Here is a 26,819-nt window from a genome sequence, read left to right as displayed (position 1 = left end):
CCAACGCGGTCTGACATTCTCCGCCGAGTGTAAGAGTCTCCAGCTGCATCATTGCTTGTGACAACTGGCAATTCTTGACGTGTTTCTGATGCCTGAGTGATGGCGCCATGCTGCATCGATGCCACCCCTTCTTGGGCCCGCCGTGTGTGGCTGGGCGCTGGGGTTTGCTCCGTGTACGGGCCCTGGCAGGCGGTGCTGCCGAGGCGGTGGCGGTGTCCGGACCCTCAGACCTCCCCGAGGTTTGCCCTCTGCGGGCGTGTGCCCTGGAGGGCTGACTGTGCCCGGTCACATGGGAGCTCTCCTTGGCCCTCATGAAATCACAGCCACCTGCGCTGCCAGCCACCCCCGCCCCATCCCACCCTGAGGCCCCAGCAGTGTCACCCCCGACACTGGACACTCCCTCCCGATGGGTGGTGACTTTGGTCTCTGGGGCGGTACGGTGGGCCCACCCATCTCGGACCGGGTCTGGCCCCCAGCTGGCGCTGGCGCTCCGTTTCTGTCCTTCGCTTGCCTGCGTCCTAGCCTCCGCCCAGAGCCACAGCCCGCCGCCGAGCCTGAGCAGCCTGTGGCACCGAGCACCAGTGTGGCTCGCCCCCGCTCACCCGCCACCCGACCCAAATGGAGTGCTCACCCGCCATCTTCCTCACGCCACAGCCCCGTCACTGTCACGGCCTGCCCTCTGCCTTTCCCGCCAGACTCCAGGCTCGGCCCCACCTCCCCACCCAACATCCCCCTGGAGCTCGGGCTATCCCTCACACGTCCTGCCCTGGCCTGCCCTGCCCTGGCGTTCACCAGTGCGGGCCTCCCTCTGGCTCCGCAGCCCCAGCCCAACCCCCACGCCCACCCCTACCTACCGCAGATCCGTCCCAGCCTCTCACATGTGCCTGGCACGGCTTCGCCGCCGCGCCCATGCTTCTGTAGAGGCCCTGCTCGAGTGGCCTGCCGATCTTTCGGCCAGGTCCCCGAGAGCCCCACGCCGCCCCTTCCCGCCGGCCGTCCATGCAGACGCCCCGACCAAGCACCCCGGGGCCTGCCTCCCAGCTCCCTGCTCGCCGCCGCGCCCTCTGCTCGCGATCGCCCTGCCCGGGTCCCTGATCCACGTGGGGCGCCCACCAGCCATGGCCCCAAGCACCTTCCTCCGATACTCTCCCCCATGCACTCTGACGCCCACAGCCCCGGCAGGGGCCTCGAGGAAACCTCCTTTGGCGACGGCAAGCACACGTCGGGCCACGGGGGCTCCTTTCCCACAGGGCACTCGCCTTTGTGCCATCGCACCCGAGTGTGCCGCCCTCGCCGCACGTTGGTGCCTTTCGTCTGCCGTCCACTTCCCCTCCGAAGGACACAGTCCTTGAACAGACGTGAAACCCTTTGGGGATAGACCAGCCGAGACGGGGCCAAGAGGAGACTGTGCTGGAGGATCACCCTCGCGCAGAGTTCCTAGGGGAAGACGGTGACAGGGTGGGGAGAGGGATGGAGTGGATCCTGGATAGACAGTTTGGAGGGCGCTCTGTGTGTGTGTGTGTGTGTGTGTGTGTGTGCACCCGAGTGCCCACCTTTGGTTACGAGTGGGGGAGGGAGGCCTGGGTAAATCTTGCCTCAGTCCAGTAGGATTGAGAGCTGTGGTCAGGCAAGGGAAACAGCACGATGGTCGGGTTGTCCTCCCTGGCAGGCATCGCTGCCCCCGGGCGACTGAACTGCTACCCATGCCTCCCGGGCGCCGTGGTCCGCCTCCCAGAGCCCACTCAAGACCAGAACCCTCTTGGAGTCGCCAGCGGCACACGGGAGTCACAGCCAGCCCGGGACCTGGCACGCACTGGCCAAGCCGCCCAGAGAGGTGGCTGGCATGAGAGACACGACAAGGCAGGCGGTCCGTGGCCACGGCCCCCACTCCCAGAGGCAGATCCCCCTCGCTCACCTTCGGCTGTGGCCACCGCCCCTGCCGCTGCTGGCCCCCAGCTGGCGACCGCCACAGCCCACGCCCCTACCCCCAGCCCTACCCCCACCCCTACCGCCGCCGGCCCTATCCAAGCCCACCTCCTCACCACCACCCACAGCAGGAGAACCAGCACAAGCCCAGGAGCATCACCGCCACCACCAGGGGCAGCAGCCGCAGCCCCTCAGGAGGGAGGGAGGCGGGGGGTGGGGTTGGGGGGGGGCTGGTGGATGGGAGGCCTCAGGCGCGTCGTGGTGGAAGCGGCGCGAGGTTGCCACTGCGGCCAAAACCTTTGCCCCGCGGGACGGCGGAGGTGGCCTGAATCGTGCTGGGGCTGGACGGGCAGGGTCCCGGGGGCCTCTGGCGCAGCGCTGAGCAAGCGTAGGCTAAGAAAAGGGTGGCAGGGTGTCCAGCGAGGACGTGGGCAGGTGGCAGGCGGAGAGGAAGAAGAAAGGCTTCCCTGACCGGGAATCGAACCCAGGCCGCGGCGGTGAGAGCGCCGAATCCTAACCACTAGACCACCAGGGAGCGTCGGGGTTCAGCCCTCGCCTGCTCCTGGTGAGCCCCGCGCCTCCATGCCACCCGCCCGTGCCACCTTGCTGCCCACACCCGGCCTTTGCAAGTCCAGCCGCCTGCCCTGCCGTGCCGTCTTGCTTTCAGCACCCTCAAAACACCGCGCGCGCCGCCGGCTTCTCGCACACACGCCAAAAGCCGCCGGCCAGCGGGCTGGCTCCCTGCTCCCACCTCTCTGTCCCCCGAACGCCCCTGCCGGGAGAGCGCTGGAACTCAGCAAAAGGTCGGCCCGCTGCGTTGGCCGGGAATCGAACCCGGGTCAACTGCTTGGAAGGCAGCTATGCTCACCACTATACCACCAACGCTCCACAGCCCGGGCGGCCGCCAGACGCCGGCCCCGGGCTCGCCCCAGCATACTCTCGCCGCCGCCTCCGCATCCCTGCCCCGACGCCCCGTCAGCCGGAGGCTTGCGCCGCCGCCGCCGGCGCTCCCAGCAGCCACGCGGCGCCCCGAGCGCGCCAGCGCCACGCGGTCGCCGGGAATCCACCGGCCGCACCGCCCCAGGGCGGCGCCCCCGCGGCCTTGCGGCCCTCCGGCCCTTCGCTCCCCGCCGCGGCCCGCCAACGCCTCCCCGCCCTCACCCCCGGCGGGCAACGCGGGGCACGCAGCTTCCAGCACCCAGCTGGCCAAAGCGCTACTCCACCGGGCGCTGGGCGAGGCCACTTCCCACGACAAGGGGACACGGGACCCACCTGCCTGCACGCGGCGGGGCCGTCGCGAGCCTACGAGCCCACTCAGGCAGCCACTGGGGGTCGGCGCGTGGGCGGGCGGCCGGCCGGCCGCCAGATCCGGCTATGGTCGGGCAAGGCCGTGGGGTCGCCAAGGAGGCCCTCGCTCCGCCGTGGCGACCGTGCGCCCGCCGACGACAAAGGGCTCAGGCTGGAGCGCTGCACGGGCAGAGGGGGTCGCCGGGAGCTAGGCCGGGCACCGCCGTCGGCGGCGCCCTGGCGCCTCGCCCAAAGACGTCGGGAGGAGGCGAAGGGCCCTCCGGGGCCTGGCGGCAGGACAGAGAGCGACCGCGGCCACCAAAAAGGGTGTGTTGCCTCCCCGTCGGGGAATCGAACCCCGGTCTCCCGCGTGACAGGCGGGGATACTCACCACTATACTAACGAGGACGGCGGCGACCGTCCTGCCGCCCGGCCGCCCTCGGGCTCTCGGGCTGCCTGCCCACGCCTCCCCTTGCCCAGCACGGGCCGCCGGCCACCACGGGTCCCGACCCAACCGCGCACCAGACCAACCGCCTCGGTCACAGCGGCAGCCCGCCACCCCGACAGGGACCCGGACCCCCGGGGCACTGGACCCTCCCCAGCGCGCCGCCTCTTGCCTCCAACGCGGGCGTTCCGCCGGGAGAAGGGGGCGCGAGAAGGCAAGCGGGGCTGCGACGACACGGTGGGCGCGCGCCGGCCGGCGTCGGGCCAGGACAGGCGCGGGTGGGGAGGGGCCGGCCCGCCCAGGGCCCTCTGGGTCCGCGGCGCGAGCGGCGGCGGAGCCAGGCGCCTCGGCCGGCCGCCGCGCGCCGGCTCCGTCGACCCCCACTCCGGACGCCCGCCCGCCTGCCTGCCTGCCTGCCTGCCTGGCGTGGCGCCGCCCGCGGCCCGCCAAGGGCGCCGGTGCTCGCGCCGCGTCGGGTCCCAGCCAGGCGAGCGGCCACGCGCCCAGCCAGGCCCGCCGTCAGGATGGCCGAGCGGTCTAAGGCGCTGCGTTCAGGTCGCAGTCTCCCCTGGAGGCGTGGGTTCGAATCCCACTCCTGACAAGCCAGCCTTTTGGCCCGCCGGACAAACGCACCCGTCCTCCGCGCGCCACTGCCTTTCTCCACACACGCCCTCCCGCCGCCACCTGCACCCCCACAGAAGGCACCTTCAGTCCTTCTCAGCGCATCTTTCCTCGCCAGCTGGCTGCAGCTGCAGCTGCTGCTTTTCCTGCCTCCCTGCCTCCCCCTGGCCCACACTCGCCCACCCTCCCACTTCCACTCCCACAGCCCCGCCGCGCCCCGCCCCCGGCCGCGCCGAAGCACGCAGCCCCGCGGCGGGTGGCAAGCCCTCCTCCCTTCGCCGGCGCTCCGACTTCTGCCCGGGGAACGGCCTACTCGCCCTCGCAGCCTTGCTTCCACGGCTGCCCCCGCCAGCTCTCCCGCCAGGCCGGCACCCCGTCCTCCGCGCCCGCCCCGCCGGCCCGCCTGCGCTCCCCAGCCACAGCGAGGCGGCCGAGCCCCCGCCTTGCCCGCCAAGGGGCTGCCGCGTGCCCTCGACCCTTCTCCGCCGTGCGTTCTTGGCCGGGCCGCAACCTGCCTGCCGCCCGCCCTGGACGCGTGCCATCCAGCCTTCCTGCTGGCCAGCGCACACCGGCCTTCCTTGCACGAGTCCGTCCCGGGAAGGGTGCTCCGCTGGGGAGGGAGCGGAAGCCCTGCGTGCCCGTCCAGCCCACCCCCCGGCGCCCGGCCCGCGCCCCCGACCTCGGCGCCACGGCGCCCGTTCCCGTGGGAAGCCGCTGCCCCGGCCGGAGCCAAGCCCGCCCTGGCGCGCTCCCTGCCTCTCAGCCCGCAGTCCCCGAGCCAGGAGCCGCGCTGCCAAAGGGCCCCTGCTCACCACCACCACCCCGTCAGAGCCGGACCCCGGGAGCGCGGTCGGCCAGAGCGCAGGAGCCAGGCTCACACGCCTTTGGGTCCCTGGGCCTGAGCGCGGGTCTAAGGATGGGATGGCGGGGGGAGGGCGGGTAGGGGGCGGTGGCGGAGGCGCTCGGAGGCGTCGCCCTCCCGCGCTCGCGCTTCCCGCACAGACCGAGCCCGGCGTCCCTTCCCCCGCCCGCTCTCGCACGCCCCACCCCGGCACGGCCGGAAAGCCAGCCCGCCAGAGGGACTTTGGGTCGGGACCCGGCGGTCGCTGAGAGGCACGTCTGCGCGCGGCCGCAGCGACCACGCAGCGCCTGCACCTGACAGGGATCCCGGCGCCGGGCAGACGGCGTCGGCTCCCGGCGCCCTCACGCGACACCGACAGGGTCGCGGCGGCCGTGGTCGGCGCAGAAGGCGCGGGACGGGCCGCGTGGGCCCGCGTCCCGTCGCCCCGGGCTCCCTCCGAGAGCGGCGCGCCCCGGGGTCCTGCACGTGCCCGGATCCTGTCTTACAGGTCGCCTGCCCGTCGTCTCCCGCTGCAACGGGGCAGAGAGATGCCCACGGGCGAGCAGTGAGCAGCGGCGGGCGGGTGGCGGCCAGCGCCTGAGGGGCAGCGACGGGCGGCGCTGGCCACCGGTGCATGGGTGGTTCAGTGGTAGAATTCTCGCCTGCCACGCGGGAGGCCCGGGTTCGATTCCCGCCCCATGCAGCCCCAGCGTCCCCTTTTGGTCCCACGGTGCGGCCCCAGAGCCCAACTAGGTCTGCCCGCTGAAACGCGCTCGAGGCAGCGCTCCTGCAAACGCTGGCTGGCTACCTGCCGCCCGCTGCCTCTCCCACACAGACGCCCAGGACCCCTCCCCACCTCACCCACAAAAGGCCCTGCTGCCAAGCCTTCGTGGCCCCAAACCCTGCGGGCTCAGCCGCCCGTGCGTCCAGGCACCTTTCTTGTGTTTGCTCGCGTCCTCACCCGGACCCAGCCGAGGGCTCGGGGACTGCACTGGCAGGAATACCCCACCGCTGGCAGCCGCCCGCACCACACTTCATCTTTCACAACGTCCGTCTCCAAGCTCCCTGCCTCACTCTCCCCACACTCCGAGAGAAATCAATCACACTACGTTTGCACAGCCAGGAGCAAGGGAGCTGCCACATCTGGCAAGCATACCTCCCTTTTGCCTGCAGGGTCCCTGGACCACGTCTTGCAGGACGAGTTCCAAAGAAGTCCACCAGCTGCCGGCCCTCGCCCTCGGGCCTGGCCTCGGCAGAAATAGGTTTCCAACAGCAACGCCCTCACCGCCTCAAACACCACCCCTTCCCCCTGAAACCCTCTTGCGCGCCTCACCTCAGCATCAGCCCTGCCCCAAGAGCACCCCCACCTCAGCCTGCAGCCTCACCGTCCCCCTACTCCCCCACATGCACCCATCCCACCCCCAGCTCCCCGCCTCCCCCATCTCCACACACCCCGCCCCCCACGCCCCGTTCCTCCCTGAGCCGTTCCAAATCCCACTCTTGCCAAGGAACCTGCCTTTGCATCTGTCCCACTGGCCTGCCTCCCCCCACCCCCCGCTTCAAGCCACGGCCTGCTCCTTTTTCTGCTTCTTCGAACACAAGTAGAACGGATTCACATTCCTGGGTGAGTCTCAGGTGCCCGGCAAAGTGATTCAGTCCCCTGTTCTTTGCCAGGTGGTCTTCCAGTGTAGGTGAAGGCGAGATACAGATACACTTCTCCTGCTACAGAGGAAAGCTCTGTTGCTCTTCTACTGTAAGCACAGTCTTTCCTATCTCTTGATCCGACTTCAACTTCGTCCCTCCCTGCCTTTCCCCTTGGGTAGCCCTATGTACGTTTTCGGGGTCTCCAGGTCGCTTTCCCCTTTGCGCATAGATTCGTCTGTATTCGTCGTTAAGAGTCCACAGAGCTTTCTCCCGATCCAAGCGACTCACTTCACTGAGCGGACCCTTCTGTGGGTCCGTCTGACCTTGCGGCCCATGGCGATGGCGGCTCCTTCTTGAGGGCTGCGTCATATTCCACGGTACAGATATCCCTCACCTTCTTGTGCCGGCCACGTGCCGACGGGCACTTGGGCGTTTCCCGCGGGTCTCGGCTCCGGCACAGAGGGCTGCGGTGACCCTGGGGGATGCCTGCATCTCTCCCCATTAGGGGTATTTGTCGTCTTTTCCCGACGCGTGCCCAGGGTTGGCTTTCCTGGATCATAATGGAAGCTCTTCTTTTTCCTATTGCTGGACTGATCCTCGACTGACTGACTTCGACGGAGTAGCACTTGTCCTGGAAGCGTAGTTGATCTACAACCTGGTGTGCGTTTCCGCTGTACAGCGTTGGGGTTCAGTCCTGTCTGTGGGTGGGTGGGGGGGGGCTCATGTGTTCAGCTCGTTTCCATTGCGGGTGATGACAGCATATGGGATCTCATTCCCTGCGGTATCCCGCGTGTCCTTGTTCCTCCTCCCCTTCCTACGCAGTACTGGTACGGTTGATCCGTTGAGCCCGGCTCCTCAATCATCCCTCGGTCCCTGACTGCGCCCTTGGGAAGCCCCAAGCGGCTTTCCTGTGTCTGAGAGTCTGTGGCTGGTTGGCCCAGGGATTCATTTGTACAACACTTTAGAGTCCACCCATCCGTGACCTTGTCTGTTTGACTTCCCTCACCAAGGATAATATTCTGCAGCTCCAGCCGCCGTTGCTGCCAGTGACACTATCTGCCTCTTGTGGACGGCTCGGTGACATCCCATTCTCTCCCTTTCTCTGATACTGCATCTTGGTGGCTGAGCCTTTGGGGATGGGCACTAGGGTTTTCTCCACGTCTCGGCTATGGCAAACGGTGCTGCTGTGACTGTGGGGGTTGCATGTGTCTTTCCGAATGAAGAGCTGCGCCTTTCGTGGATATGTACCCAGGGTGGGGTTGGCATAGCTCACCTGTTTTCCGCTGACTTCATTGCCTGCTGAGTTAGTTTTCTTTTGAAAGCTTACTCCGACGTCGTAGTCACGGTTGTTGCGGAAGTACAGTGGATTCCCAATATTGTGCTGGTTTCCGGTGGACCGCAGTGTGATCCTGTTTTGCTTGTGCAGATCTCGAGTGTCATATATGGTTTCAGATTCTTTTCCACTTGAGGTTACTCCAGGGCACTGACGCTGATTCCCTGTGTTGAACTGGATAACCTTGGCGCTTCTCCCTTTAGACAGGGTCCTGCGTATCTGTGCGTTGCAGCTCCCCAGTCATCCCTCCAGCGCTGCCTTTCCGCTTGCGTTACCCTAAGGTGGGTTTCTGCGTGAGTCGGTTTCTCCTGGCAAATAGCTTCGTTTTGTATTATTTTCCATGCTCCACATGCCTCGGTCCAACGCGGTCTGACATTCTCCGCCGAGTGTAAGAGTCTCCAGCTGCATCATTGCTTGTGACAACTGGCAATTCTTGACGTGTTTCTGATGCCTGAGTGATGGCGCCATGCTGCATCGATGCCACCCCTTCTTGGGCCCGCCGTGTGTGGCTGGGCGCTGGGGTTTGCTCCGTGTACGGGCCCTGGCAGGCGGTGCTGCCGAGGCGGTGGCGGTGTCCGGACCCTCAGACCTCCCCGAGGTTTGCCCTCTGCGGGCGTGTGCCCTGGAGGGCTGACTGTGCCCGGTCACATGGGAGCTCTCCTTGGCCCTCATGAAATCACAGCCACCTGCGCTGCCAGCCACCCCCGCCCCATCCCACCCTGAGGCCCCAGCAGTGTCACCCCCGACACTGGACACTCCCTCCCGATGGGTGGTGACTTTGGTCTCTGGGGCGGTACGGTGGGCCCACCCATCTCGGACCGGGTCTGGCCCCCAGCTGGCGCTGGCGCTCCGTTTCTGTCCTTCGCTTGCCTGCGTCCTAGCCTCCGCCCAGAGCCACAGCCCGCCGCCGAGCCTGAGCAGCCTGTGGCACCGAGCACCAGTGTGGCTCGCCCCCGCTCACCCGCCACCCGACCCAAATGGAGTGCTCACCCGCCATCTTCCTCACGCCACAGCCCCGTCACTGTCACGGCCTGCCCTCTGCCTTTCCCGCCAGACTCCAGGCTCGGCCCCACCTCCCCACCCAACATCCCCCTGGAGCTCGGGCTATCCCTCACACGTCCTGCCCTGGCCTGCCCTGCCCTGGCGTTCACCAGTGCGGGCCTCCCTCTGGCTCCGCAGCCCCAGCCCAACCCCCACGCCCACCCCTACCTACCGCAGATCCGTCCCAGCCTCTCACATGTGCCTGGCACGGCTTCGCCGCCGCGCCCATGCTTCTGTAGAGGCCCTGCTCGAGTGGCCTGCCGATCTTTCGGCCAGGTCCCCGAGAGCCCCACGCCGCCCCTTCCCGCCGGCCGTCCATGCAGACGCCCCGACCAAGCACCCCGGGGCCTGCCTCCCAGCTCCCTGCTCGCCGCCGCGCCCTCTGCTCGCGATCGCCCTGCCCGGGTCCCTGATCCACGTGGGGCGCCCACCAGCCATGGCCCCAAGCACCTTCCTCCGATACTCTCCCCCATGCACTCTGACGCCCACAGCCCCGGCAGGGGCCTCGAGGAAACCTCCTTTGGCGACGGCAAGCACACGTCGGGCCACGGGGGCTCCTTTCCCACAGGGCACTCGCCTTTGTGCCATCGCACCCGAGTGTGCCGCCCTCGCCGCACGTTGGTGCCTTTCGTCTGCCGTCCACTTCCCCTCCGAAGGACACAGTCCTTGAACAGACGTGAAACCCTTTGGGGATAGACCAGCCGAGACGGGGCCAAGAGGAGACTGTGCTGGAGGATCACCCTCGCGCAGAGTTCCTAGGGGAAGACGGTGACAGGGTGGGGAGAGGGATGGAGTGGATCCTGGATAGACAGTTTGGAGGGCGCTCTGTGTGTGTGTGTGTGTGTGTGTGTGTGTGCACCCGAGTGCCCACCTTTGGTTACGAGTGGGGGAGGGAGGCCTGGGTAAATCTTGCCTCAGTCCAGTAGGATTGAGAGCTGTGGTCAGGCAAGGGAAACAGCACGATGGTCGGGTTGTCCTCCCTGGCAGGCATCGCTGCCCCCGGGCGACTGAACTGCTACCCATGCCTCCCGGGCGCCGTGGTCCGCCTCCCAGAGCCCACTCAAGACCAGAACCCTCTTGGAGTCGCCAGCGGCACACGGGAGTCACAGCCAGCCCGGGACCTGGCACGCACTGGCCAAGCCGCCCAGAGAGGTGGCTGGCATGAGAGACACGACAAGGCAGGCGGTCCGTGGCCACGGCCCCCACTCCCAGAGGCAGATCCCCCTCGCTCACCTTCGGCTGTGGCCACCGCCCCTGCCGCTGCTGGCCCCCAGCTGGCGACCGCCACAGCCCACGCCCCTACCCCCAGCCCTACCCCCACCCCTACCGCCGCCGGCCCTATCCAAGCCCACCTCCTCACCACCACCCACAGCAGGAGAACCAGCACAAGCCCAGGAGCATCACCGCCACCACCAGGGGCAGCAGCCGCAGCCCCTCAGGAGGGAGGGAGGCGGGGGGTGGGGTTGGGGGGGGGCTGGTGGATGGGAGGCCTCAGGCGCGTCGTGGTGGAAGCGGCGCGAGGTTGCCACTGCGGCCAAAACCTTTGCCCCGCGGGACGGCGGAGGTGGCCTGAATCGTGCTGGGGCTGGACGGGCAGGGTCCCGGGGGCCTCTGGCGCAGCGCTGAGCAAGCGTAGGCTAAGAAAAGGGTGGCAGGGTGTCCAGCGAGGACGTGGGCAGGTGGCAGGCGGAGAGGAAGAAGAAAGGCTTCCCTGACCGGGAATCGAACCCAGGCCGCGGCGGTGAGAGCGCCGAATCCTAACCACTAGACCACCAGGGAGCGTCGGGGTTCAGCCCTCGCCTGCTCCTGGTGAGCCCCGCGCCTCCATGCCACCCGCCCGTGCCACCTTGCTGCCCACACCCGGCCTTTGCAAGTCCAGCCGCCTGCCCTGCCGTGCCGTCTTGCTTTCAGCACCCTCAAAACACCGCGCGCGCCGCCGGCTTCTCGCACACACGCCAAAAGCCGCCGGCCAGCGGGCTGGCTCCCTGCTCCCACCTCTCTGTCCCCCGAACGCCCCTGCCGGGAGAGCGCTGGAACTCAGCAAAAGGTCGGCCCGCTGCGTTGGCCGGGAATCGAACCCGGGTCAACTGCTTGGAAGGCAGCTATGCTCACCACTATACCACCAACGCTCCACAGCCCGGGCGGCCGCCAGACGCCGGCCCCGGGCTCGCCCCAGCATACTCTCGCCGCCGCCTCCGCATCCCTGCCCCGACGCCCCGTCAGCCGGAGGCTTGCGCCGCCGCCGCCGGCGCTCCCAGCAGCCACGCGGCGCCCCGAGCGCGCCAGCGCCACGCGGTCGCCGGGAATCCACCGGCCGCACCGCCCCAGGGCGGCGCCCCCGCGGCCTTGCGGCCCTCCGGCCCTTCGCTCCCCGCCGCGGCCCGCCAACGCCTCCCCGCCCTCACCCCCGGCGGGCAACGCGGGGCACGCAGCTTCCAGCACCCAGCTGGCCAAAGCGCTACTCCACCGGGCGCTGGGCGAGGCCACTTCCCACGACAAGGGGACACGGGACCCACCTGCCTGCACGCGGCGGGGCCGTCGCGAGCCTACGAGCCCACTCAGGCAGCCACTGGGGGTCGGCGCGTGGGCGGGCGGCCGGCCGGCCGCCAGATCCGGCTATGGTCGGGCAAGGCCGTGGGGTCGCCAAGGAGGCCCTCGCTCCGCCGTGGCGACCGTGCGCCCGCCGACGACAAAGGGCTCAGGCTGGAGCGCTGCACGGGCAGAGGGGGTCGCCGGGAGCTAGGCCGGGCACCGCCGTCGGCGGCGCCCTGGCGCCTCGCCCAAAGACGTCGGGAGGAGGCGAAGGGCCCTCCGGGGCCTGGCGGCAGGACAGAGAGCGACCGCGGCCACCAAAAAGGGTGTGTTGCCTCCCCGTCGGGGAATCGAACCCCGGTCTCCCGCGTGACAGGCGGGGATACTCACCACTATACTAACGAGGACGGCGGCGACCGTCCTGCCGCCCGGCCGCCCTCGGGCTCTCGGGCTGCCTGCCCACGCCTCCCCTTGCCCAGCACGGGCCGCCGGCCACCACGGGTCCCGACCCAACCGCGCACCAGACCAACCGCCTCGGTCACAGCGGCAGCCCGCCACCCCGACAGGGACCCGGACCCCCGGGGCACTGGACCCTCCCCAGCGCGCCGCCTCTTGCCTCCAACGCGGGCGTTCCGCCGGGAGAAGGGGGCGCGAGAAGGCAAGCGGGGCTGCGACGACACGGTGGGCGCGCGCCGGCCGGCGTCGGGCCAGGACAGGCGCGGGTGGGGAGGGGCCGGCCCGCCCAGGGCCCTCTGGGTCCGCGGCGCGAGCGGCGGCGGAGCCAGGCGCCTCGGCCGGCCGCCGCGCGCCGGCTCCGTCGACCCCCACTCCGGACGCCCGCCCGCCTGCCTGCCTGCCTGCCTGCCTGGCGTGGCGCCGCCCGCGGCCCGCCAAGGGCGCCGGTGCTCGCGCCGCGTCGGGTCCCAGCCAGGCGAGCGGCCACGCGCCCAGCCAGGCCCGCCGTCAGGATGGCCGAGCGGTCTAAGGCGCTGCGTTCAGGTCGCAGTCTCCCCTGGAGGCGTGGGTTCGAATCCCACTCCTGACAAGCCAGCCTTTTGGCCCGCCGGACAAACGCACCCGTCCTCCGCGCGCCACTGCCTTTCTCCACACACGCCCTCCCGCCGCCACCTGCACCCCCACAGAAGGCACCTTCAGTCCTTCTCAGCGCATCTTTCCTCGCCAGCTGGCTGCAGCTGCAGCTGCTGCTTTTCCTGCCTCCCTGCCTCCCCCTGGCCCACACTCGCCCACCCTCCCACTTCCACTCCCACAGCCCCGCCGCGCCCCGCCCCCGGCCGCGCCGAAGCACGCAGCCCCGCGGCGGGTGGCAAGCCCTCCTCCCTTCGCCGGCGCTCCGACTTCTGCCCGGGGAACGGCCTACTCGCCCTCGCAGCCTTGCTTCCACGGCTGCCCCCGCCAGCTCTCCCGCCAGGCCGGCACCCCGTCCTCCGCGCCCGCCCCGCCGGCCCGCCTGCGCTCCCCAGCCACAGCGAGGCGGCCGAGCCCCCGCCTTGCCCGCCAAGGGGCTGCCGCGTGCCCTCGACCCTTCTCCGCCGTGCGTTCTTGGCCGGGCCGCAACCTGCCTGCCGCCCGCCCTGGACGCGTGCCATCCAGCCTTCCTGCTGGCCAGCGCACACCGGCCTTCCTTGCACGAGTCCGTCCCGGGAAGGGTGCTCCGCTGGGGAGGGAGCGGAAGCCCTGCGTGCCCGTCCAGCCCACCCCCCGGCGCCCGGCCCGCGCCCCCGACCTCGGCGCCACGGCGCCCGTTCCCGTGGGAAGCCGCTGCCCCGGCCGGAGCCAAGCCCGCCCAGGCGCGCTCCCTGCCTCTCAGCCCGCAGTCCCCGAGCCAGGAGCCGCGCTGCCAAAGGGCCCCTGCTCACCACCACCACCCCGTCAGAGCCGGACCCCGGGAGCGCGGTCGGCCAGAGCGCAGGAGCCAGGCTCACACGCCTTTGGGTCCCTGGGCCTGAGCGCGGGTCTAAGGATGGGATGGCGGGGGGAGGGCGGGTAGGGGGCGGTGGCGGAGGCGCTCGGAGGCGTCGCCCTCCCGCGCTCGCGCTTCCCGCACAGACCGAGCCCGGCGTCCCTTCCCCCGCCCGCTCTCGCACGCCCCACCCCGGCACGGCCGGAAAGCCAGCCCGCCAGAGGGACTTTGGGCCGGGACCCGGCGGTCGCTGAGAGGCACGTCTGCGCGCGGCCGCAGCGACCACGCAGCGCCTGCACCTGACAGGGATCCCGGCGCCGGGCAGACGGCGTCGGCTCCCGGCGCCCTCACGCGACACCGACAGGGTCGCGGCGGCCGTGGTCGGCGCAGAAGGCGCGGGACGGGCCGCATGGGCCCGCGTCCCGTCGCCCCGGGCTCCCTCCGAGAGCGGCGCGCCCCGGGGTCCTGCACGTGCCCGGATCCTGTCTTACAGGTCGCCTGCCCGTCGTCTCCCGCTGCAACGGGGCAGAGAGATGCCCACGGGCGAGCAGTGAGCAGCGGCGGGCGGGTGGCGGCCAGCGCCTGAGGGGCAGCGACGGGCGGCGCTGGCCACCGGTGCATGGGTGGTTCAGTGGTAGAATTCTCGCCTGCCACGCGGGAGGCCCGGGTTCGATTCCCGCCCCATGCAGCCCCAGCGTCCCCTTTTGGTCCCACGGTGCGGCCCCAGAGCCCAACTAGGTCTGCCCGCTGAAACGCGCTCGAGGCAGCGCTCCTGCAAACGCTGGCTGGCTACCTGCCGCCCGCTGCCTCTCCCACACAGACGCCCAGGACCCCTCCCCACCTCACCCACAAAAGGCCCTGCTGCCAAGCCTTCGTGGCCCCAAACCCTGCGGGCTCAGCCGCCCGTGCGTCCAGGCACCTTTCTTGTGTTTGCTCGCGTCCTCACCCGGACCCAGCCGAGGGCTCGGGGACTGCACTGGCAGGAATACCCCACCGCTGGCAGCCGCCCGCACCACACTTCATCTTTCACAACGTCCGTCTCCAAGCTCCCTGCCTCACTCTCCCCACACTCCGAGAGAAATCAATCACACTACGTTTGCACAGCCAGGAGCAAGGGAGCTGCCACATCTGGCAAGCATACCTCCCTTTTGCCTGCAGGGTCCCTGGACCACGTCTTGCAGGACGAGTTCCAAAGAAGTCCACCAGCTGCCGGCCCTCGCCCTCGGGCCTGGCCTCGGCAGAAATAGGTTTCCAACAGCAACGCCCTCACCGCCTCAAACACCACCCCTTCCCCCTGAAACCCTCTTGCGCGCCTCACCTCAGCATCAGCCCTGCCCCAAGAGCACCCCCACCTCAGCCTGCAGCCTCACCGTCCCCCTACTCCCCCACATGCACCCATCCCACCCCCAGCTCCCCGCCTCCCCCATCTCCACACACCCCGCCCCCCACGCCCCGTTCCTCCCTGAGCCGTTCCAAATCCCACTCTTGCCAAGGAACCTGCCTTTGCATCTGTCCCACTGGCCTGCCTCCCCCCACCCCCCGCTTCAAGCCACGGCCTGCTCCTTTTTCTGCTTCTTCGAACACAAGTAGAACGGATTCACATTCCTGGGTGAGTCTCAGGTGCCCGGCAAAGTGATTCAGTCCCCTGTTCTTTGCCAGGTGGTCTTCCAGTGTAGGTGAAGGCGAGATACAGATACACTTCTCCTGCTACAGAGGAAAGCTCTGTTGCTCTTCTACTGTAAGCACAGTCTTTCCTATCTCTTGATCCGACTTCAACTTCGTCCCTCCCTGCCTTTCCCCTTGGGTAGCCCTATGTACGTTTTCGGGGTCTCCAGGTCGCTTTCCCCTTTGCGCATAGATTCGTCTGTATTCGTCGTTAAGAGTCCACAGAGCTTTCTCCCGATCCAAGCGACTCACTTCACTGAGCGGACCCTTCTGTGGGTCCGTCTGACCTTGCGGCCCATGGCGATGGCGGCTCCTTCTTGAGGGCTGCGTCATATTCCACGGTACAGATATCCCTCACCTTCTTGTGCCGGCCACGTGCCGACGGGCACTTGGGCGTTTCCCGCGGGTCTCGGCTCCGGCACAGAGGGCTGCGGTGACCCTGGGGGATGCCTGCATCTCTCCCCATTAGGGGTATTTGTCGTCTTTTCCCGACGCGTGCCCAGGGTTGGCTTTCCTGGATCATAATGGAAGCTCTTCTTTTTCCTATTGCTGGACTGATCCTCGACTGACTGACTTCGACGGAGTAGCACTTGTCCTGGAAGCGTAGTTGATCTACAACCTGGTGTGCGTTTCCGCTGTACAGCGTTGGGGTTCAGTCCTGTCTGTGGGTGGGTGGGGGGGGGCTCATGTGTTCAGCTCGTTTCCATTGCGGGTGATGACAGCATATGGGATCTCATTCCCTGCGGTATCCCGCGTGTCCTTGTTCCTCCTCCCCTTCCTACGCAGTACTGGTACGGTTGATCCGTTGAGCCCGGCTCCTCAATCATCCCTCGGTCCCTGACTGCGCCCTTGGGAAGCCCCAAGCGGCTTTCCTGTGTCTGAGAGTCTGTGGCTGGTTGGCCCAGGGATTCATTTGTACAACACTTTAGAGTCCACCCATCCGTGACCTTGTCTGTTTGACTTCCCTCACCAAGGATAATATTCTGCAGCTCCAGCCGCCGTTGCTGCCAGTGACACTATCTGCCTCTTGTGGACGGCTCGGTGACATCCCATTCTCTCCCTTTCTCTGATACTGCATCTTGGTGGCTGAGCCTTTGGGGATGGGCACTAGGGTTTTCTCCACGTCTCGGCTATGGCAAACGGTGCTGCTGTGACTGTGGGGGTTGCATGTGTCTTTCCGAATGAAGAGCTGCGCCTTTCGTGGATATGTACCCAGGGTGGGGTTGGCATAGCTCACCTGTTTTCCGCTGACTTCATTGCCTGCTGAGTTAGTTTTCTTTTGAAAGCTTACTCCGACGTCGTAGTCACGGTTGTTGCGGAAGTACAGTGGATTCCCAATATTGTGCTGGTTTCCGGTGGACCGCAGTGTGATCCTGTTTTGCTTGTGCAGATCTCGAGTGTCATATATGGTTTCAGATTCTTTTCCACTTGAGGTTACTCCAGGGCACTGACGCTGATTCCCTGTGTTGAACTGGATAACCTTGGCGCTTCTCCCTTTAGACAGGGTCCTGCGTATCTGTGCGTTGCAGCTCCCCAGTCATCCCTCCAGCGCTGCCTTTCCGCTTGCGTTACCCTAAGGTGGGTTTCTGCGTGAGTCGGTTTCTCCTGGCAAATAGCTTCGTTTTGTATTATTTTCCATGCTCCACATGCCTCGGTCCAACGCGGTCTGACATTCTCCGCCGAGTGTAAGAGTCTCCAGCTGCATCATTGCTTGTGACAACTGGCAATTCTTGACGTGTTTCTGATGCCTGAGTGATGGCGCCATGCTGCATCGATGCCACCCCTTCTTGGGCCCGCCGTGTGTGGCTGGGCGCTGGGGTTTGCTCCGTGTACGGGCCCTGGCAGGCGGTGCTGCCGAGGCGGTGGCGGTGTCCGGACCCTCAGACCTCCCCGAGGTTTGCCCTCTGCGGGCGTGTGCCCTGGAGGGCTGACTGTGCCCGGTCACATGGGAGCTCTCCTTGGCCCTCATGAAATCACAGCCACCTGCGCTGCCAGCCACCCCCGCCCCATCCCCCCCTGAGGCCCCAGCAGTGTCACCCCCGACACTGGACACTCCCTCCCGATGGGTGGTGACTTTGGTCTCTGGGGCGGTACGGTGGGCCCACCCATCTCGGACCGGGTCTGGCCCCCAGCTGGCGCTGGCGCTCCGTTTCTGTCCTTCGCTTGCCTGCGTCCTAGCCTCCGCCCAGAGCCACAGCCCGCCGCCGAGCCTGAGCAGCCTGTGGCACCGAGCACCAGTGTGGCTCGCCCCCGCTCACCCGCCACCCGACCCAAATGGAGTGCTCACCCGCCATCTTCCTCACGCCACAGCCCCGTCACTGTCACGGCCTGCCCTCTGCCTTTCCCGCCAGACTCCAGGCTCGGCCCCACCTCCCCACCCAACATCCCCCTGGAGCTCGGGCTATCCCTCACACGTCCTGCCCTGGCCTGCCCTGCCCTGGCGTTCACCAGTGCGGGCCTCCCTCTGGCTCCGCAGCCCCAGCCCAACCCCCACGCCCACCCCTACCTACCGCAGATCCGTCCCAGCCTCTCACATGTGCCTGGCACGGCTTCGCCGCCGCGCCCATGCTTCTGTAGAGGCCCTGCTCGAGTGGCCTGCCGATCTTTCGGCCAGGTCCCCGAGAGCCCCACGCCGCCCCTTCCCGCCGGCCGTCCATGCAGACGCCCCGACCAAGCACCCCGGGGCCTGCCTCCCAGCTCCCTGCTCGCCGCCGCGCCCTCTGCTCGCGATCGCCCTGCCCGGGTCCCTGATCCACGTGGGGCGCCCACCAGCCATGGCCCCAAGCACCTTCCTCCGATACTCTCCCCCATGCACTCTGACGCCCACAGCCCCGGCAGGGGCCTCGAGGAAACCTCCTTTGGCGACGGCAAGCACACGTCGGGCCACGGGGGCTCCTTTCCCACAGGGCACTCGCCTTTGTGCCATCGCACCCGAGTGTGCCGCCCTCGCCGCACGTTGGTGCCTTTCGTCTGCCGTCCACTTCCCCTCCGAAGGACACAGTCCTTGAACAGACGTGAAACCCTTTGGGGATAGACCAGCCGAGACGGGGCCAAGAGGAGACTGTGCTGGAGGATCACCCTCGCGCAGAGTTCCTAGGGGAAGACGGTGACAGGGTGGGGAGAGGGATGGAGTGGATCCTGGATAGACAGTTTGGAGGGCGCTCTGTGTGTGTGTGTGTGTGTGTGTGTGTGTGCACCCGAGTGCCCACCTTTGGTTACGAGTGGGGGAGGGAGGCCTGGGTAAATCTTGCCTCAGTCCAGTAGGATTGAGAGCTGTGGTCAGGCAAGGGAAACAGCACGATGGTCGGGTTGTCCTCCCTGGCAGGCATCGCTGCCCCCGGGCGACTGAACTGCTACCCATGCCTCCCGGGCGCCGTGGTCCGCCTCCCAGAGCCCACTCAAGACCAGAACCCTCTTGGAGTCGCCAGCGGCACACGGGAGTCACAGCCAGCCCGGGACCTGGCACGCACTGGCCAAGCCGCCCAGAGAGGTGGCTGGCATGAGAGACACGACAAGGCAGGCGGTCCGTGGCCACGGCCCCCACTCCCAGAGGCAGATCCCCCTCGCTCACCTTCGGCTGTGGCCACCGCCCCTGCCGCTGCTGGCCCCCAGCTGGCGACCGCCACAGCCCACGCCCCTACCCCCAGCCCTACCCCCACCCCTACCGCCGCCGGCCCTATCCAAGCCCACCTCCTCACCACCACCCACAGCAGGAGAACCAGCACAAGCCCAGGAGCATCACCGCCACCACCAGGGGCAGCAGCCGCAGCCCCTCAGGAGGGAGGGAGGCGGGGGGTGGGGTTGGGGGGGGGCTGGTGGATGGGAGGCCTCAGGCGCGTCGTGGTGGAAGCGGCGCGAGGTTGCCACTGCGGCCAAAACCTTTGCCCCGCGGGACGGCGGAGGTGGCCTGAATCGTGCTGGGGCTGGACGGGCAGGGTCCCGGGGGCCTCTGGCGCAGCGCTGAGCAAGCGTAGGCTAAGAAAAGGGTGGCAGGGTGTCCAGCGAGGACGTGGGCAGGTGGCAGGCGGAGAGGAAGAAGAAAGGCTTCCCTGACCGGGAATCGAACCCAGGCCGCGGCGGTGAGAGCGCCGAATCCTAACCACTAGACCACCAGGGAGCGTCGGGGTTCAGCCCTCGCCTGCTCCTGGTGAGCCCCGCGCCTCCATGCCACCCGCCCGTGCCACCTTGCTGCCCACACCCGGCCTTTGCAAGTCCAGCCGCCTGCCCTGCCGTGCCGTCTTGCTTTCAGCACCCTCAAAACACCGCGCGCGCCGCCGGCTTCTCGCACACACGCCAAAAGCCGCCGGCCAGCGGGCTGGCTCCCTGCTCCCACCTCTCTGTCCCCCGAACGCCCCTGCCGGGAGAGCGCTGGAACTCAGCAAAAGGTCGGCCCGCTGCGTTGGCCGGGAATCGAACCCGGGTCAACTGCTTGGAAGGCAGCTATGCTCACCACTATACCACCAACGCTCCACAGCCCGGGCGGCCGCCAGACGCCGGCCCCGGGCTCGCCCCAGCATACTCTCGCCGCCGCCTCCGCATCCCTGCCCCGACGCCCCGTCAGCCGGAGGCTTGCGCCGCCACCGCCGGCGCTCCCAGCAGCCACGCGGCGCCCCGAGCGCGCCAGCGCCACGCGGTCGCCGGGAATCCACCGGCCGCACCGCCCCAGGGCGGCGCCCCCGCGGCCTTGCGGCCCTCCGGCCCTTCGCTCCCCGCCGCGGCCCGCCAACGCCTCCCCGCCCTCACCCCCGGCGGGCAACGCGGGGCACGCAGCTTCCAGCACCCAGCTGGCCAAAGCGCTACTCCACCGGGCGCTGGGCGAGGCCACTTCCCACGACAAGGGGACACGGGACCCACCTGCCTGCACGCGGCGGGGCCGTCGCGAGCCTACGAGCCCACTCAGGCAGCCACTGGGGGTCGGCGCGTGGGCGGGCGGCCGGCCGGCCGCCAGATCCGGCTATGGTCGGGCAAGGCCGTGGGGTCGCCAAGGAGGCCCTCGCTCCGCCGTGGCGACCGTGCGCCCGCCGACGACAAAGGGCTCAGGCTGGAGCGCTGCACGGGCAGAGGGGGTCGCCGGGAGCTAGGCCGGGCACCGCCGTCGGCGGCGCCCTGGCGCCTCGCCCAAAGACGTCGGGAGGAGGCGAAGGGCCCTCCGGGGCCTGGCGGCAGGACAGAGAGCGACCGCGGCCACCAAAAAGGGTGTGTTGCCTCCCCGTCGGGGAATCGAACCCCGGTCTCCCGCGTGACAGGCGGGGATACTCACCACTATACTAACGAGGACGGCGGCGACCGTCCTGCCGCCCGGCCGCCCTCGGGCTCTCGGGCTGCCTGCCCACGCCTCCCCTTGCCCAGCACGGGCCGCCGGCCACCACGGGTCCCGACCCAACCGCGCACCAGACCAACCGCCTCGGTCACAGCGGCAGCCCGCCACCCCGACAGGGACCCGGACCCCCGGGGCACTGGACCCTCCCCAGCGCGCCGCCTCTTGCCTCCAACGCGGGCGTTCCGCCGGGAGAAGGGGGCGCGAGAAGGCAAGCGGGGCTGCGACGACACGGTGGGCGCGCGCCGGCCGGCGTCGGGCCAGGACAGGCGCGGGTGGGGAGGGGCCGGCCCGCCCAGGGCCCTCTGGGTCCGCGGCGCGAGCGGCGGCGGAGCCAGGCGCCTCGGCCGGCCGCCGCGCGCCGGCTCCGTCGACCCCCACTCCGGACGCCCGCCCGCCTGCCTGCCTGCCTGCCTGCCTGGCGTGGCGCCGCCCGCGGCCCGCCAAGGGCGCCGGTGCTCGCGCCGCGTCGGGTCCCAGCCAGGCGAGCGGCCACGCGCCCAGCCAGGCCCGCCGTCAGGATGGCCGAGCGGTCTAAGGCGCTGCGTTCAGGTCGCAGTCTCCCCTGGAGGCGTGGGTTCGAATCCCACTCCTGACAAGCCAGCCTTTTGGCCCGCCGGACAAACGCACCCGTCCTCCGCGCGCCACTGCCTTTCTCCACACACGCCCTCCCGCCGCCACCTGCACCCCCACAGAAGGCACCTTCAGTCCTTCTCAGCGCATCTTTCCTCGCCAGCTGGCTGCAGCTGCAGCTGCTGCTTTTCCTGCCTCCCTGCCTCCCCCTGGCCCACACTCGCCCACCCTCCCACTTCCACTCCCACAGCCCCGCCGCGCCCCGCCCCCGGCCGCGCCGAAGCACGCAGCCCCGCGGCGGGTGGCAAGCCCTCCTCCCTTCGCCGGCGCTCCGACTTCTGCCCGGGGAACGGCCTACTCGCCCTCGCAGCCTTGCTTCCACGGCTGCCCCCGCCAGCTCTCCCGCCAGGCCGGCACCCCGTCCTCCGCGCCCGCCCCGCCGGCCCGCCTGCGCTCCCCAGCCACAGCGAGGCGGCCGAGCCCCCGCCTTGCCCGCCAAGGGGCTGCCGCGTGCCCTCGACCCTTCTCCGCCGTGCGTTCTTGGCCGGGCCGCAACCTGCCTGCCGCCCGCCCTGGACGCGTGCCATCCAGCCTTCCTGCTGGCCAGCGCACACCGGCCTTCCTTGCACGAGTCCGTCCCGGGAAGGGTGCTCCGCTGGGGAGGGAGCGGAAGCCCTGCGTGCCCGTCCAGCCCACCCCCCGGCGCCCGGCCCGCGCCCCCGACCTCGGCGCCACGGCGCCCGTTCCCGTGGGAAGCCGCTGCCCCGGCCGGAGCCAAGCCCGCCCTGGCGCGCTCCCTGCCTCTCAGCCCGCAGTCCCCGAGCCAGGAGCCGCGCTGCCAAAGGGCCCCTGCTCACCACCACCACCCCGTCAGAGCCGGACCCCGGGAGCGCGGTCGGCCAGAGCGCAGGAGCCAGGCTCACACGCCTTTGGGTCCCTGGGCCTGAGCGCGGGTCTAAGGATGGGATGGCGGGGGGAGGGCGGGTAGGGGGCGGTGGCGGAGGCGCTCGGAGGCGTCGCCCTCCCGCGCTCGCGCTTCCCGCACAGACCGAGCCCGGCGTCCCTTCCCCCGCCCGCTCTCGCACGCCCCACCCCGGCACGGCCGGAAAGCCAGCCCGCCAGAGGGACTTTGGGTCGGGACCCGGCGGTCGCTGAGAGGCACGTCTGCGCGCGGCCGCAGCGACCACGCAGCGCCTGCACCTGACAGGGATCCCGGCGCCGGGCAGACGGCGTCGGCTCCCGGCGCCCTCACGCGACACCGACAGGGTCGCGGCGGCCGTGGTCGGCGCAGAAGGCGCGGGACGGGCCGCATGGGCCCGCGTCCCGTCGCCCCGGGCTCCCTCCGAGAGCGGCGCGCCCCGGGGTCCTGCACGTGCCCGGATCCTGTCTTACAGGTCGCCTGCCCGTCGTCTCCCGCTGCAACGGGGCAGAGAGATGCCCACGGGCGAGCAGTGAGCAGCGGCGGGCGGGTGGCGGCCAGCGCCTGAGGGGCAGCGACGGGCGGCGCTGGCCACCGGTGCATGGGTGGTTCAGTGGTAGAATTCTCGCCTGCCACGCGGGAGGCCCGGGTTCGATTCCCGCCCCATGCAGCCCCAGCGTCCCCTTTTGGTCCCACGGTGCGGCCCCAGAGCCCAACTAGGTCTGCCCGCTGAAACGCGCTCGAGGCAGCGCTCCTGCAAACGCTGGCTGGCTACCTGCCGCCCGCTGCCTCTCCCACACAGACGCCCAGGACCCCTCCCCACCTCACCCACAAAAGGCCCTGCTGCCAAGCCTTCGTGGCCCCAAACCCTGCGGGCTCAGCCGCCCGTGCGTCCAGGCACCTTTCTTGTGTTTGCTCGCGTCCTCACCCGGACCCAGCCGAGGGCTCGGGGACTGCACTGGCAGGAATACCCCACCGCTGGCAGCCGCCCGCACCACACTTCATCTTTCACAACGTCCGTCTCCAAGCTCCCTGCCTCACTCTCCCCACACTCCGAGAGAAATCAATCACACTACGTTTGCACAGCCAGGAGCAAGGGAGCTGCCACATCTGGCAAGCATACCTCCCTTTTGCCTGCAGGGTCCCTGGACCACGTCTTGCAGGACGAGTTCCAAAGAAGTCCACCAGCTGCCGGCCCTCGCCCTCGGGCCTGGCCTCGGCAGAAACAGGTTTCCAACAGCAACGCCCTCACCGCCTCAAACACCACCCCTTCCCCCTGAAACCCTCTTGCGCGCCTCACCTCAGCATCAGCCCTGCCCCAAGAGCACCCCCACCTCAGCCTGCAGCCTCACCGGCCCCCTACTCCCCCACATGCACCCATCCCACCCCCAGCTCCCCGCCTCCCCCATCTCCACACACCCCGCCCCCCACGCCCCGTTCCTCCCTGAGCCGTTCCAAATCCCACTCTTGCCAAGGAACCTGCCTTTGCATCTGTCCCACTGGCCTGCCTCCCCCCACCCCCCGCTTCAAGCCACGGCCTGCTCCTTTTTCTGCTTCTTCGAACACAAGTAGAACGGATTCACATTCCTGGGTGAGTCTCAGGTGCCCGGCAAAGTGATTCAGTCCCCTGTTCTTTGCCAGGTGGTCTTCCAGTGTAGGTGAAGGCGAGATACAGATACACTTCTCCTGCTACAGAGGAAAGCTCTGTTGCTCTTCTACTGTAAGCACAGTCTTTCCTATCTCTTGATCCGACTTCAACTTCGTCCCTCCCTGCCTTTCCCCTTGGGTAGCCCTATGTACGTTTTCGGGGTCTCCAGGTCGCTTTCCCCTTTGCGCATAGATTCGTCTGTATTCGTCGTTAAGAGTCCACAGAGCTTTCTCCCGATCCAAGCGACTCACTTCACTGAGCGGACCCTTCTGTGGGTCCGTCTGACCTTGCGGCCCATGGCGATGGCGGCTCCTTCTTGAGGGCTGCGTCATATTCCACGGTACAGATATCCCTCACCTTCTTGTGCCGGCCACGTGCCGACGGGCACTTGGGCGTTTCCCGCGGGTCTCGGCTCCGGCACAGAGGGCTGCGGTGACCCTGGGGGATGCCTGCATCTCTCCCCATTAGGGGTATTTGTCGTCTTTTCCCGACGCGTGCCCAGGGTTGGCTTTCCTGGATCATAATGGAAGCTCTTCTTTTTCCTATTGCTGGACTGATCCTCGACTGACTGACTTCGACGGAGTAGCACTTGTCCTGGAAGCGTAGTTGATCTACAACCTGGTGTGCGTTTCCGCTGTACAGCGTTGGGGTTCAGTCCTGTCTGTGGGTGGGTGGGGGGGGGCTCATGTGTTCAGCTCGTTTCCATTGCGGGTGATGACAGCATATGGGATCTCATTCCCTGCGGTATCCCGCGTGTCCTTGTTCCTCCTCCCCTTCCTACGCAGTACTGGTACGGTTGATCCGTTGAGCCCGGCTCCTCAATCATCCCTCGGTCCCTGACTGCGCCCTTGGGAAGCCCCAAGCGGCTTTCCTGTGTCTGAGAGTCTGTGGCTGGTTGGCCCAGGGATTCATTTGTACAACACTTTAGAGTCCACCCATCCGTGACCTTGTCTGTTTGACTTCCCTCACCAAGGATAATATTCTGCAGCTCCAGCCGCCGTTGCTGCCAGTGACACTATCTGCCTCTTGTGGACGGCTCGGTGACATCCCATTCTCTCCCTTTCTCTGATACTGCATCTTGGTGGCTGAGCCTTTGGGGATGGGCACTAGGGTTTTCTCCACGTCTCGGCTATGGCAAACGGTGCTGCTGTGACTGTGGGGGTTGCATGTGTCTTTCCGAATGAAGAGCTGCGCCTTTCGTGGATATGTACCCAGGGTGGGGTTGGCATAGCTCACCTGTTTTCCGCTGACTTCATTGCCTGCTGAGTTAGTTTTCTTTTGAAAGCTTACTCCGACGTCGTAGTCACGGTTGTTGCGGAAGTACAGTGGATTCCCAATATTGTGCTGGTTTCCGGTGGACCGCAGTGTGATCCTGTTTTGCTTGTGCAGATCTCGAGTGTCATATATGGTTTCAGATTCTTTTCCACTTGAGGTTACTCCAGGGCACTGACGCTGATTCCCTGTGTTGAACTGGATAACCTTGGCGCTTCTCCCTTTAGACAGGGTCCTGCGTATCTGTGCGTTGCAGCTCCCCAGTCATCCCTCCAGCGCTGCCTTTCCGCTTGCGTTACCCTAAGGTGGGTTTCTGCGTGAGTCGGTTTCTCCTGGCAAATAGCTTCGTTTTGTATTATTTTCCATGCTCCACATGCCTCGGTCCAACGCGGTCTGACATTCTCCGCCGAGTGTAAGAGTCTCCAGCTGCATCATTGCTTGTGACAACTGGCAATTCTTGACGTGTTTCTGATGCCTGAGTGATGGCGCCATGCTGCATCGATGCCACCCCTTCTTGGGCCCGCCGTGTGTGGCTGGGCGCTGGGGTTTGCTCCGTGTACGGGCCCTGGCAGGCGGTGCTGCCGAGGCGGTGGCGGTGTCCGGACCCTCAGACCTCCCCGAGGTTTGCCCTCTGCGGGCGTGTGCCCTGGAGGGCTGACTGTGCCCGGTCACATGGGAGCTCTCCTTGGCCCTCATGAAATCACAGCCACCTGCGCTGCCAGCCACCCCCGCCCCATCCCACCCTGAGGCCCCAGCAGTGTCACCCCCGACACTGGACACTCCCTCCCGATGGGTGGTGACTTTGGTCTCTGGGGCGGTACGGTGGGCCCACCCATCTCGGACCGGGTCTGGCCCCCAGCTGGCGCTGGCGCTCCGTTTCTGTCCTTCGCTTGCCTGCGTCCTAGCCTCCGCCCAGAGCCACAGCCCGCCGCCGAGCCTGAGCAGCCTGTGGCACCGAGCACCAGTGTGGCTCGCCCCCGCTCACCCGCCACCCGACCCAAATGGAGTGCTCACCCGCCATCTTCCTCACGCCACAGCCCCGTCACTGTCACGGCCTGCCCTCTGCCTTTCCCGCCAGACTCCAGGCTCGGCCCCACCTCCCCACCCAACATCCCCCTGGAGCTCGGGCTATCCCTCACACGTCCTGCCCTGGCCTGCCCTGCCCTGGCGTTCACCAGTGCGGGCCTCCCTCTGGCTCCGCAGCCCCAGCCCAACCCCCACGCCCACCCCTACCTACCGCAGATCCGTCCCAGCCTCTCACATGTGCCTGGCACGGCTTCGCCGCCGCGCCCATGCTTCTGTAGAGGCCCTGCTCGAGTGGCCTGCCGATCTTTCGGCCAGGTCCCCGAGAGCCCCACGCCGCCCCTTCCCGCCGGCCGTCCATGCAGACGCCCCGACCAAGCACCCCGGGGCCTGCCTCCCAGCTCCCTGCTCGCCGCCGCGCCCTCTGCTCGCGATCGCCCTGCCCGGGTCCCTGATCCACGTGGGGCGCCCACCAGCCATGGCCCCAAGCACCTTCCTCCGATACTCTCCCCCATGCACTCTGACGCCCACAGCCCCGGCAGGGGCCTCGAGGAAACCTCCTTTGGCGACGGCAAGCACACGTCGGGCCACGGGGGCTCCTTTCCCACAGGGCACTCGCCTTTGTGCCATCGCACCCGAGTGTGCCGCCCTCGCCGCACGTTGGTGCCTTTCGTCTGCCGTCCACTTCCCCTCCGAAGGACACAGTCCTTGAACAGACGTGAAACCCTTTGGGGATAGACCAGCCGAGACGGGGCCAAGAGGAGACTGTGCTGGAGGATCACCCTCGCGCAGAGTTCCTAGGGGAAGACGG

General features: G+C 68.1%; 15 non-coding genes across 15 annotated transcripts; 6 read left to right on the top strand and 9 right to left on the bottom strand.

Moving 5' to 3' along the window:
- Nucleotides 1-2,389: 2,389 nt before the first annotated feature.
- Nucleotides 2,390-2,461, bottom strand: TRNAE-CUC (transfer RNA glutamic acid (anticodon CUC)). Its single transcript has one exon. It is a non-coding gene; the product is annotated as a tRNA-Glu (tRNA).
- Nucleotides 2,462-2,739: 278 nt separating this feature from the next.
- On the bottom strand, nt 2,740-2,811 carry TRNAG-UCC (transfer RNA glycine (anticodon UCC)). Its single transcript has one exon. It is a non-coding gene; the product is annotated as a tRNA-Gly (tRNA).
- Nucleotides 2,812-3,549: 738 nt separating this feature from the next.
- Nucleotides 3,550-3,621, bottom strand: TRNAD-GUC (transfer RNA aspartic acid (anticodon GUC)). Its single transcript has one exon. It is a non-coding gene; the product is annotated as a tRNA-Asp (tRNA).
- Nucleotides 3,622-4,176: 555 nt separating this feature from the next.
- TRNAL-CAG (transfer RNA leucine (anticodon CAG)) lies at nt 4,177-4,259 on the top strand. The gene has a single exon. It is a non-coding gene; the product is annotated as a tRNA-Leu (tRNA).
- Nucleotides 4,260-5,752: 1,493 nt separating this feature from the next.
- On the top strand, nt 5,753-5,823 carry TRNAG-GCC (transfer RNA glycine (anticodon GCC)). Its single transcript has one exon. It is a non-coding gene; the product is annotated as a tRNA-Gly (tRNA).
- A 5,022-nt stretch (nt 5,824-10,845) lies between these two features.
- Nucleotides 10,846-10,917, bottom strand: TRNAE-CUC (transfer RNA glutamic acid (anticodon CUC)). The gene has a single exon. It is a non-coding gene; the product is annotated as a tRNA-Glu (tRNA).
- Nucleotides 10,918-11,195: 278 nt separating this feature from the next.
- TRNAG-UCC (transfer RNA glycine (anticodon UCC)) lies at nt 11,196-11,267 on the bottom strand. The gene has a single exon. It is a non-coding gene; the product is annotated as a tRNA-Gly (tRNA).
- Nucleotides 11,268-12,005: 738 nt separating this feature from the next.
- Nucleotides 12,006-12,077, bottom strand: TRNAD-GUC (transfer RNA aspartic acid (anticodon GUC)). The gene has a single exon. It is a non-coding gene; the product is annotated as a tRNA-Asp (tRNA).
- A 555-nt stretch (nt 12,078-12,632) lies between these two features.
- TRNAL-CAG (transfer RNA leucine (anticodon CAG)) lies at nt 12,633-12,715 on the top strand. The gene has a single exon. It is a non-coding gene; the product is annotated as a tRNA-Leu (tRNA).
- Nucleotides 12,716-14,208: 1,493 nt separating this feature from the next.
- TRNAG-GCC (transfer RNA glycine (anticodon GCC)) lies at nt 14,209-14,279 on the top strand. Its single transcript has one exon. It is a non-coding gene; the product is annotated as a tRNA-Gly (tRNA).
- A 5,022-nt stretch (nt 14,280-19,301) lies between these two features.
- TRNAE-CUC (transfer RNA glutamic acid (anticodon CUC)) lies at nt 19,302-19,373 on the bottom strand. The gene has a single exon. It is a non-coding gene; the product is annotated as a tRNA-Glu (tRNA).
- Nucleotides 19,374-19,651: 278 nt separating this feature from the next.
- Nucleotides 19,652-19,723, bottom strand: TRNAG-UCC (transfer RNA glycine (anticodon UCC)). The gene has a single exon. It is a non-coding gene; the product is annotated as a tRNA-Gly (tRNA).
- Nucleotides 19,724-20,461: 738 nt separating this feature from the next.
- Nucleotides 20,462-20,533, bottom strand: TRNAD-GUC (transfer RNA aspartic acid (anticodon GUC)). The gene has a single exon. It is a non-coding gene; the product is annotated as a tRNA-Asp (tRNA).
- A 555-nt stretch (nt 20,534-21,088) lies between these two features.
- On the top strand, nt 21,089-21,171 carry TRNAL-CAG (transfer RNA leucine (anticodon CAG)). Its single transcript has one exon. It is a non-coding gene; the product is annotated as a tRNA-Leu (tRNA).
- Nucleotides 21,172-22,664: 1,493 nt separating this feature from the next.
- On the top strand, nt 22,665-22,735 carry TRNAG-GCC (transfer RNA glycine (anticodon GCC)). The gene has a single exon. It is a non-coding gene; the product is annotated as a tRNA-Gly (tRNA).
- The last annotated feature ends 4,084 nt before the right edge of the window (nt 22,736-26,819 follow it).

Source organism: Ovis canadensis, chromosome 1 (genome assembly GCF_042477335.2).
Source record: "Ovis canadensis isolate MfBH-ARS-UI-01 breed Bighorn chromosome 1, ARS-UI_OviCan_v2, whole genome shotgun sequence".
Taxonomy (NCBI): Eukaryota; Metazoa; Chordata; class Mammalia; order Artiodactyla; family Bovidae; genus Ovis; species Ovis canadensis.
This window is presented reverse-complemented; position numbering and strand designations above follow the sequence as displayed.